Here is an 11,441-nt window from a genome sequence, read left to right as displayed (position 1 = left end):
ACACGGCCTATGTGGAATTAATGGACGGGCATGTGGAATTTCCACACGCCCGTGTGGCTTCTCTGGATAACTCCTTCTTCGGCTTGCTGTGAATAGTATCTACTACAGTATTTTGCTACATTGTTGCTATTGTACTCTGCTATAGTACCAGCCTGAAACATTCTCGAAACCATGCTTTCATCGAGGTAATGTAAACGGGCACACATTTACGTCGTAGATCACTTTGTTTGTTTAATGAACGGCCGCATTAGTAGAGATCTTGTTACACATGCATAAGCTGGAATACTTAGAATGTAACTACCTTTGTGCCCCTCCAAATCATTGTGCTAGCTTCAACACAAGGAGGTTGCCACACATTCTAGCATCTTGAACCTGACTTATGTCTTTGCGTTTGAACCTTCTCAAGATTTCCTCCAAATGGCGCACTCACAATCTACATTGCCTTATTTCTCTAAGATTCGGCTTCACAACCCTATATGCATGAAAGTAACATAAATACACACATATTAGTGTTAAACCCGATAAAAGTAATGCTCATCATAAGGAAAGAACACTTTGCATTCTTATCACACAAGCACTTCTTAGAGAACAAACCCGAAATTGTGTAAGTGTGTGTGCAAACTTACTCAAGTCAACCCAAAATATACTCCTTATAGTTCCAAGTATAAAGGACATATTTATCTACAAAAAATAACACAAATTAAAAATATGGTAGTAGCTTCACATATCCTCTAACGTAGCCCTTTCTAAAGCGGCCGCTAGGGTGGCTTTCACACTTTCGAAGTGGTAGCTCTTTCTACTGGGGCGGTAGCTTTCACTCATCCTATGAGGTAGCTCTTTCTCTCATTAGGGCATAAATAGTATCTGACATAGGACAGTAGCTTCATAGTAAATAGGTGGTAGGTCTTTCCACCCAACAAGCACAATTAAACAATAAAACTATTTTGTTCTTCCTTTTTCCTTTTTTCATTTTTTTTCAATTAACAAAAGAAACAACTATAACTAGTCACTTTAAGATCAAATATGAGTTTCTGAAAGAGTTTGATGAGCGAGTAGTGCAACAAGTGTCAATCGGGCAAAAAATTATAAAAATTCAAGCAAGAACTAGAGCATGAGAATATTCAATGTTAAAAAAAATCTCCTAAACTCAAGAATACAATCATTGCACTAAGGTGAACCGCCATTGGCTATGTGAGCATGTATGTTAATCAAAACTAATATAAAAAACATGTGCGTTATGAAGCTCCCCACACACACACATTAAGTTGTACATTGTCCCCAATGTACACATGCAAGATAACTCATAATGTATATCAATCGAGAGTCTATGTGAGAGAAGCAATCAAAGTAATACTCCCATGACTCCTAGTGTTGCATTTGATGGAGCTAAATCCTTGGGAGTGATGTTCCGATGAGTTGTGAAGCATACACGACCAAGTCCAAAAGCACTTCGGTTGTGTCCTTGACTAGTTCTCAATTCCCATACTGACAAGACCATCTACATGCATACACGAGGGGGTTCAGTGAAGCTCAATAAACAAAAACAACTCGAGTATATAAAAGATAGAGAAATGAATACAACTCGAGATAACAAAATGAAAATAAAAGACATACTCAGAAGGAAAATCCTTTCTGAGTAGTGCCAGTCTAATCACAATACAAAATAAAGTAAAGTAACAAGAAAATAAAGAATGCATCAAATATCCTTGTGGTCCGGTGTCGGCTCTGCTGCTGCTGCTACATAACAATCGAAAGATGCTGGCGGATAGGGTGATGGTGAGGCTGGTGGGGCCGGAGGGATCCTTGGCTATAAAACATATAATGAGGCAATGTCTTGCTCTAAAATATGCTGGAGAATGTCGAAACACGCCATAAACTCAGCATAATGTGCGGCTTGTGTCACCCTAACCTCGGAGATCTTAGTCTGTAGCACCCCCACCGCGCTATCGAGCCTCTCTAAACGATTATAGGCTCGAGATGGGGAAAACATCTGTACTGGGGATGGCTTCTCTGCTGCAAGAGGTGCCTCGGTCTCCATCGCCATGGGCTAAGGTTCGGGGACAAGCTTGGAACCTTCGGCCAGATCATCCTCCCCCTATTCTACCTCTGGGGCAGGAGTAATATGAGCATATACTCCTGATTAGACTTTGCGGACCATACCCATCAATCTCATTGTCTCTAAGCTCAGGGGGATAGGTATACTCATCTTCTCGACCCTACGAATTGCGTCCAGAAGACTCATACCCATAACTAGTCTCATAATGTAGCGGCCCGAAAAAATCACTCCTAATCTAGCATACTACACCTGATGTCATATATACTCTGTGACAATGTGCCCTAGATGAATCGGTGTGCTTTGGACCATCGAATATATGTACAACAGCTCCTGTCGGCTCAAAATGCTAGTGCTATCACCACAGCCATTCACCGTACTACTCAGAATAACATGCACATATCGATAAGCACGTTAAGAAAGGCATGTGGCATTGGAGAACCCTGGCTCATATTGGCCTTGACCACATAATGCTCTGTACTCTATCTGCGCTGTCAATGCCCAACGATAATTTGTAGGTAACTGATACACGATCAGCAAGCGTACAGAGTCGTCAAGTAATATCTCTCGTGCGAGCACGAGAGGGTCGTATTCCCTAGGCCCAAGGATATACCCTTACTTCCTCTTCGCGTATTGTCTAGCCGAAAGATTCGAAGGGGTTCTCTAATCTATTAATTAAAATGAAAGAACTACAAGTGGAGTATAAAACAAGGCAAGGGTATAAAATCAGGGGAATGAAATGGTCACGGATGCGGATTCCCTAGGGGCTACTGAAATGTAAAGGATGCTAAGAATGTCATGCAATTGAAGGTTTGGACCTAGAGATTTAGTAAATTAGATCAACTCGATGGTAACGGCAATTGACCCCTAATCCAGTATAAGTATTTATACAGAATTTCTTCCAATCAAATCCTAATATGATTGCATTAACAAGAGAGAAATCTCTAAATAGAGCCGGAACACAACTTCGTATAGCCCTAATTTTGGAGGGGTACAAAATACCCGATGGTCACTGCGTATTCGTACATGAATCCCATCCAAACTTGGTGTGTCTAGTACAAGGGCGATGGTCACACTACCAAGTACAACCTAGGAGTTGGTTTACAGAGTTCTCATGTAAGCAACCCATCAAATGCACCAAGAATGAATCACAAACACACAACAATTGTAATAAACAAAATTAGATCATTCAAATACACAAGTTCACCCCAAGGTTCACAGGCATCTGGTGACCTTGGGGTCTACTTGTCCATGCAAACAAATACAAATAATAGGTCCATCAAAAAAACTACAAATGACATAAGAAAACTCCTTCAAACAATAGAAGTGAGATGAGAAGCCAAATTAGGTGGAAAGCTTCCACGGACGCCGAGATCGGGGCGGCTTCCCTTATCATCTACAAGCTCCCAAAGAAGAGATCGATGAAGATCTAGCCAAACCAAGCTTCTTCCTTTGATTCTCCTTGTCCAAAACGTGTGATCTTACCTCCCCTGAACTGGTAGAAGTCAGCTCCAACTCCCCAAAAAGCTCTCTCCAAAAATGTCTCCCTTTTTGCCATAGAAATTCAGTCCAATATATACCACGTCAGGTCCATACGGGCTCTATGCGGGCGCATGGAGGTCGTGAAGCTCACTGCCATTTTGCCCAGAAAAGGTGTTAGTGCTACAGTACTCATCTACAGTGTCTTGTTACAGTGTTTGTGTTGCAGTGTTTTCCTACATTACTGAGAGTTGTGAATTTGCAGCAAACCTCACGGGCACTCATGCGGGCGCATGGACCACGTGAAGCTCACAGCCGAATGCCTGACAGCATGAACAGTGACTCCACTACAGTGCTTGTCACAGTGTCGAAACCCCAAAAATGCCATTTTTGGTGTCGAATTTGTCCAATTTGCATTTTTGAGCTTCGTTCGACTCTTTTAGGATCTGCAACATCGAAATAAGCAATTTAGACATAAACGGGCATCAATTCATTAAAATATACAAAAATAATACAAGATTAATACATATAAAATACGTACATTTAGGTGTTTATCAGTAACTGAGCATACTCCTCAGTGTCTGTAAATGCCTCCTTGTACAAGCCAACCCAGGCTGAAATCTAAGTAATGCAAATGCTATGGTGATGTCTAAATGCCTTAAACTGAATGGCATCTAAGCTGTCGAATCTCTCATAAGATCTATCAAACTCAAATGATGATAAGACCTCAAGAGTAAGTACACGAATGGCTTGCTCCTTAATCAATAGTAGCTGCCTCTGACAAGTTCCCCTTCCGTATATCCCGCAAGTGCACGAGTTTGTCGAAGTCATAATCCCGGATGAGCGGTATCGAATCCACAGGGAGTAGGGAATAAAAACACTTAATCCGCTTCTTAGCTATGTGAATGATCAGTAGTGACAAGTGTGACAAAGATTCAATTCTCAAAAGTAAAAACAACAAGTAATAGAGCATGAGTAAAGGAGGAGGTAAGGAAATCGATAAAGATGGGGTACTCGGATAATGCTCCGCCTAGGACAATCGTTTCAAGTGCAAGAACCCTCAATTATGATTCCTAATCAATGCAATGGCGAGTCGTGGAAATCCTTAAATACATAGTCCCAAATCTAAGGTCAACTATGCCTAACTCTATACATGTCACGGAGGAGAGATTAGATAACCTCTCAACCTCGAACTCGAATAGAGTTGCAATGAGCTCTAGGGATTCCAAGTGATAAATCTCTTCCTAATTATAGACCTAACCCTTTGGTCCAGGTGGATGGTCCATAACCACGATTAAGCCCTAAATACTTAGATCACCTCAACGCTTCACTCCATTGCACGCGCGACTAAGTCCCAACGGAGTGTCATCCCTTAGACCATTCACTCTATTATGGCCGTAAAGAACTCGAGGAACGGAGGTAGAATCTATCACGTCGGAGGAGAAAGGGGACGCTTCTATACCTCTCGACTCACCCTCTCAACCCTCTCCAACATAGCTTTGTCTAACGCTCGTGGTGTGTCACTCACTCACAAGGTACCAACAAGATTTCTCAACCCTAGTGTCACTCTAAGGGAAATGTTCATACAATCAAGCATTCAAGGTTGGAACTCATAACAAACATCAATTAATTGAAAGCATAATAAAGAGATTCAATTAAAGAAAAACATCCTAGGGTTCACAAATACCCAAATACCCACTAGGGGTTTAGCTCTCCATGGATCTAACGACAATCAAAGGAATAGAATCTAAAAGCAAAGAATCCATAGAGAAACCCCTTCGATAGTCGTGTCGATGGTCTTGTGGAAAGTCCTCTACTCGTCGTCCAAGGATTCCCTTGTCCGGTATAGGATGTGCCTCGACGGAAGCTTCCCTACCAACCTTCTTCCAAAGGAATGACGATGTCAGAGCCATAGATCCTCTCCAAAACCCTAGTAGATATTTCTCAAAACCCTAGCCGAAACCCTCTCTCAAGTTGGGGAAAAGATGGAGAAAAGATTGTTGAAATCATTGTTGAAATCGGCTTTAATAGGGCTGGAATCGGGGATCCACACTGTCCCGTGAATTTTTCACACGCCCATGTGGAATTTCCACACGGGCATGGGTAATTTCCACTCGCCCGTGCGGAATCTCTAGAATTGTGATTTTCGGCCGGCTATGAACAGTGCTGCTACAGTACTTTTCCTTACAATGTTCTGCTATAGCACCTGGCCTAAAATACTTCCCGAGTCCATACTTTAATCGAGGTGACGGAAACGGGCACACGTTCACGTCGTGGATCGCTTTGCTTCATTAATGATGGACAAGTTGGTGGAGATCTTATTCTATGTGCATAAGTCGGAATGCTTGAGTGTGACTGCCCTGTGCCCCTCCAAATGGTTGTGCTAACTCAAATACGAGGAGGTTGGCACACACTCTAGCATCTCACACCCGACCTGTTTCTTCGTGTTTGAACCTTAGCAAGATTTCCTCCAAAATCAGTGCATTATGATCCACACTGGTTTCTTTCCTTCATACTCGGCCTCATAACCCTACCTGCACGAAAGTAACATAAAAACATGCAAATTAGTGTAAAAACCCGAGAAAAGTAATGCTCAACATAAGAAAAGAATGCTTCGCATTCATATCAAACAAGCACTTATCAAACTCCCCCACACATAAGCTTTTGCTTGTCCTCAAGCAAAAATTAAACATTCTGTGCATAGATGAAGGAAATATTGGAAGTGCTTCGCCTTAGGTTCACCAAAGTTTACAGAGAGAGCATTCTACATGTAAGGGAAATTTCAACATTAAATACAAAAAATCAAAGCTCTAGCTAAAAACTTGAATCAAAAAGGACAACAAACCCGAAATCATGTACGTGTGTGAACTCACTCAAAACAACCCAAGGTATACTCCTCAAAGTTCTAAGTATAAGGGATCTATTTATCTACAAAAGTGACAACAATTTCAAAGATGGTAGTAGCTTCACACATCTTTTAAGGTAGCCCTTTCCAAAGCGGCCGCTAAGTGGCTTTCACACTTTCGAGGTGGTAGCCCTTTCTACCGGAGTGGTAGCTTTCACTAATCCTATGGGATAGCTCTTTCTCTCGTTAGGGCATAACTAGTATCCGACTTATGAGAGTAGCTTCATACTACATAGGTGGTATCTCTTTCCACCCAAAATGCAAAATAAACAAGAAAACTATTTTGTTCCTTCTTTTCATCATTCATTTTTTTTTCCAGAATTTAACACAAGAAACAACTATAACTACTCCTTTTAAAATCGAACATGAGTTTCCAATAGAGTTTAAAGAGTGAGTAGTGCACTGAGTGTAATTCAGGCAAAAATTCCTAAAAATTCAAATAAAACTAGAGCATGAAGATATTCAATGTTAAAAATTCTCCTAAACTCAAGAATACAATCATTGCAACTAAGGTGAACCGCCCTTGGCTATGTGACCATGGATATCAATCAAGAACAATAAAAAGGATGTGTGCACTATGAAACTCCCCCCCCCCACACACACACTTAAGTTGTACATTGTCCTCAATGTACACATGCAAGCTCACTCATAATGGATATCAATCAAGAATATATGTGGGAGAAGCAATCAAAACAATACTCCCCTAACTCCTAGTGTTGCGTTTGATGAAGCCAAATCCTTGGAAGTAGTGTTCAAATGTGTTGTGAAGCTCACATGGTCAAGTGGCAAAGCACTTTGGCGGTGCCCATGACAAAGTCTCAATTCCACAAGTGACAAGACCATCTGCACGCATATACGAGGGGATTCAGTGAAGCTTAATAAAAACAAAATAACTTTCGAGTATATATAAAAAGATGAGACAATGAATACAACTCGAGATGTAAAAATGAAAAATAAACTCGGAAGGAGAATCCTTTACGAGTGAACAAATCTAAAAATAAAATGCAAAAATAAAGAAAAATGCAAAAAATAAAGTCAAAATGTCGGTGTCACGCCTGCTCGGCTCCTGCACTCTACTAGCGGTGGTGGGGAAACATAAGGTGGATCCACCAGTGTTGGTATAGGGGATGGGGATGCAGGAGATGCCGAGGGGGGCTGAGGAGTCCTCGGTCGCAAGACAAATGTGGAGGCGATGTCTCGCTCTAAGATCTGCTGTAATACGTCAAAACATGGCATGAACTCTGTGTACTGAATGGCAATCTCTGCTCGAGCCTCAGCCATCTCTATCCGTTTCACTCTCACCGTACTCTCAAGCCTCTCGAAGCGATCATGGGCGCGAGATGATGAAAACATACGTACGGGGGGAGCGTCCTCTGTCGCCGAAGGTGCCTTGGTCTCTATCAGTGCTGACTGAACTCTACGGACCATGCCCATCAATCTCAGTGTCTCTAAACTAAGGGGGGTAGGTATACTCGTCTTCTTAGCCCCACGAATCAAATCCAAGAGACCTATGCCCAACACTAATCTCGTAATGTAGGGGCTCGAGAAGATCGCTCCCAGTCTAGCATAATGTCCCTAATGTCTTATGTACTATGACATGATGTGTCCTAAGTGAATCGGTACGCGCTGCACCATCGAGTACAAGTATAGAAGCTCCTGCCGGCTCAAAACGCCAGTGCTATCACCATGGCCATTCACCGATCTACTCATGATGGCATGTAAGTATCGGTGATGCAGGGTCGGGGAAAGGCACGTGGCCTTGGACACCCCGACACGTCATCGACCTTGACCATATAGTGCCCCTGTAAGCTCTCGCGGGGTTAAAGCTCTGGATAATCGTAGAGTAGCGAGAGTACTCCTTAGTGTGCGTGAATGCCTCCTCGTCACAATCTAAGCGAGGCCGAGGCGAGTGATGCTCAAGCTATGGTGGTGTCCAAGTGCTCTAAACTGAATGGTGTCAAAACTGTCGAAGCTCGCGTACGATCTATCAAACTCGCATGATGATAGCACCTCTAGTGCAAACTCCCAGATGACTGGCTCTCTAATCATCAATAACTACCGCCAACCACTTGCTGAAACTAGATCCTCGACCTCATTAGCGAACTCATCTCCTTGCTGTAGATCTCTCAGTATACTCATGTCCAAGAATCGAGTCTGTCTGAACTAGAGTCTCGAGAAGCGCTCATAGCGAACCTGATGCTCTGGAATCGTGAAACTCATGCCCTCAAGCTCAGATCATGACTCACACGGCCTCTTATTAGCTTGCTTCTTCGACCGAGGTGCCATAATCTGCAAAATTTGAAACAAAATCGATCAAACAAGCTGATAAACTAACGCTTAAAACATCCACACGGTCGTTTGGAATTTCCGCACGTCCGTGTGGATCCACGGGGAGTGAAAACCGCACGGCCGCGCCACAAGAATCCAAAAATACAACTTAAAAGAACTTCTAACTTTGTTCTAAACATAAATCATCTTTCTAATTGAAGAAACGAATCATTATTAACAAGATTCATCTATGAAAATCATTAATTGATGAAGGAAATCATAAATAGGGCTTACCGACGAGTTAAAATTAAAAAACTACGAATCGGCCAAAAAACCTTGCAACAATCCTACCAAATCGGTGCTAGGAGGTCAGGGGTTGATGTGAAAGTGCTCCCAAACAAATGGAGGGTGTGAGGGAGAAGAGAAACAACTATTCTTTAAAAAGAACTCGCGCCTCTTGGCATTTTGTACATCCACACGGGCGTGCGGAAATTACCCACGCCCGTGCGCCCCCACAGGAGAGCTTCATAGGGGCAGGTGCACGCCGCAGGGCGCTCTAGAGAAAATTTCTCACTAACTTTGAACGCTCTCCCACGAGCATGCAGAAAGTACCCATGCCCGTACGCCCGATCTAAAGGGGCCACTGCACGCCCCTGTGGCTTCTCTGGACATCCGAGAAAAATTGCTAAGTGTTCCACACGCCCGTGCGGAAATTCGGCACGACCGTGGGCATTCACAGGCCCATCTCACAGTGGTGATCGGACGCCCTTGTGGATTCTCGGGATGGAGAGAACTCCTCTATAGAGTTTCGCACGGGCGTGCGGGAATTACCCACGGGGGGTGTGATATTCGCATGGTCACCCACAGGTGCGAGTTCACGCCCCTGTGCGCTCTGGCGATAATTTTGACAAACTCTGCAAGAAATCACACGCCCGTGCAGAAATTACCCACGGGCGTGCGATATTCGCATGGTCGTTCACAGGGGCAGCCGCACGCCCATGTGTCTTCTCTGGATGAGCTCGCAATACAAATACATGGGCGTGCGGAAATTCCACATGCTCGTGCGTTTTCACTAGATGCCTTAGAAAAAACCTGCAGGCTCTGTAGAAAGTTTCTGAACATGGTTACACACTCAGAGGCTACCCTAGTTTGCATGTTTTACCAGCGAAAAACATGGAATAAAGCTCAAATGACATAACTTCGCCAATTCCACATGAAAACACAGGATGAATACTCAAAGCCCATAAGAAAATCTCAGCACAAGCATCTAAAAATCAAGACACCAACACTTAACAAATTATTCATGCAAACAAACTAAACTAGAAGATAAGAAAACAATAAACACTTGGGTTGCCTCCCAAGAAGTGCTTGTTTAACGTCACTAAGCTTGACGTACCTTGTCTTACCTCACGGGGGTTCATAGATGAAGGTTGCCTTCTTACCCATAACTTGAAAGCATGATGTGCAAAGTCTCTTGAGGATAGAGGGTGAATTATCGGGCTTCGGACCACCTAGCGATGGTTCATCCAACTCCTTCAGTTTATGGACATCTCCAATAGCCTTGGAGTGTTTTCGATGGTGTCTCCTAGCCCTCTTCATTTTCTGGAGCACCTTCTTCAAGATCCCCGGGGTAGATGGTACTTCTTCCATCGAACCAAGCACCATTACTTCTTCATAATCCTCCTCTTGATCGAACAAACCCTCGTATGGGTTCAGATTGAATATTTCCTGCATGTATTCAACAATAATCTCATCAGTATTGTCTAGAAAGTATAAAGTATCATCGAAATCAAGAGAATGCCGCATGGCTTCAGAAAGGCGGTATGTGAGCTTGTCATCTCCAACCCTCAAAGTTAGCTCTCCGCCGTCCATGTCAATCAATGCCTTGGAAGTCCGCAAGAACTGTCTCCTAAGTATTAAAGGTACATCCGCATCCTCATCGACGTCTAAAATTACAAAGTCAACAGGAAAAATGTACTTGTCCACCTTGACAAGAACGTCTTCAATGATGCCTCTCGGATGTCGCACTATTCGGTCCGCTAGTTGCAAAGTCATCTGAGTACGCCTAGGCTCGCCCAAGCCTAGCTTTTGAAAGAAGGTGTATGGCATAACATTAATACTAGCCCCTGAGTCCGCCAATGCCATTTCCTCACCTAGATTGCCAATATTACATGGAATGATGAAGCTTCCAGGGTCTTTCTTCTTGTTCAGCATGTTCTTTTGCAATACACTGAGCATGAAGCATCTAAAATCACTGATGCACTTTCCTCCAACTTCCTCTTGTTAGTCAACAAGTCTTTCAAGAACTTCGCATACTTAGGCATTTGGGTCAATGGCTCAACAAAAGGAATATTAATGTGGAGTTTTTTGAACAAACTCAGAAACTTCTTGTACTGTTCATCCCCATGGTCATTTTTCAATCTAGAGGGGTAAGGGATTCTTGGCTTGAAAGGTAGGGGTGCCATCTCTTTCTCTTTGCTTATTCCCACTTCTACCTCTATAACCTTGGGTGCGTGTTCTTTTGGCTTCTCACTCGGAAGCCTACCTTTAACCTCATGACCACTTCTCAAAGTGATCGCCTTCACGTGCTCTCTAGGGTTGGTCTCTGTATTGCTTAGCAAGCTTCCATGTGGCCTTTCAGAGAGAGACTTCGCAATTTGGCCCACCTGATTTTCAAGGTTAATCAAAGAGGCAGTGTGGTTGTGAAGTGTAGCCTCGACTAATTTAAACCTTGTA

The sequence above is a fragment of the Dioscorea cayenensis genome, chromosome 1 (assembly GCF_009730915.1).
Source record: "Dioscorea cayenensis subsp. rotundata cultivar TDr96_F1 chromosome 1, TDr96_F1_v2_PseudoChromosome.rev07_lg8_w22 25.fasta, whole genome shotgun sequence".
Lineage (NCBI taxonomy): Eukaryota > Viridiplantae > Streptophyta > Magnoliopsida > Dioscoreales > Dioscoreaceae > Dioscorea > Dioscorea cayenensis.
Note: the sequence above shows the minus strand (reverse complement) of the source record.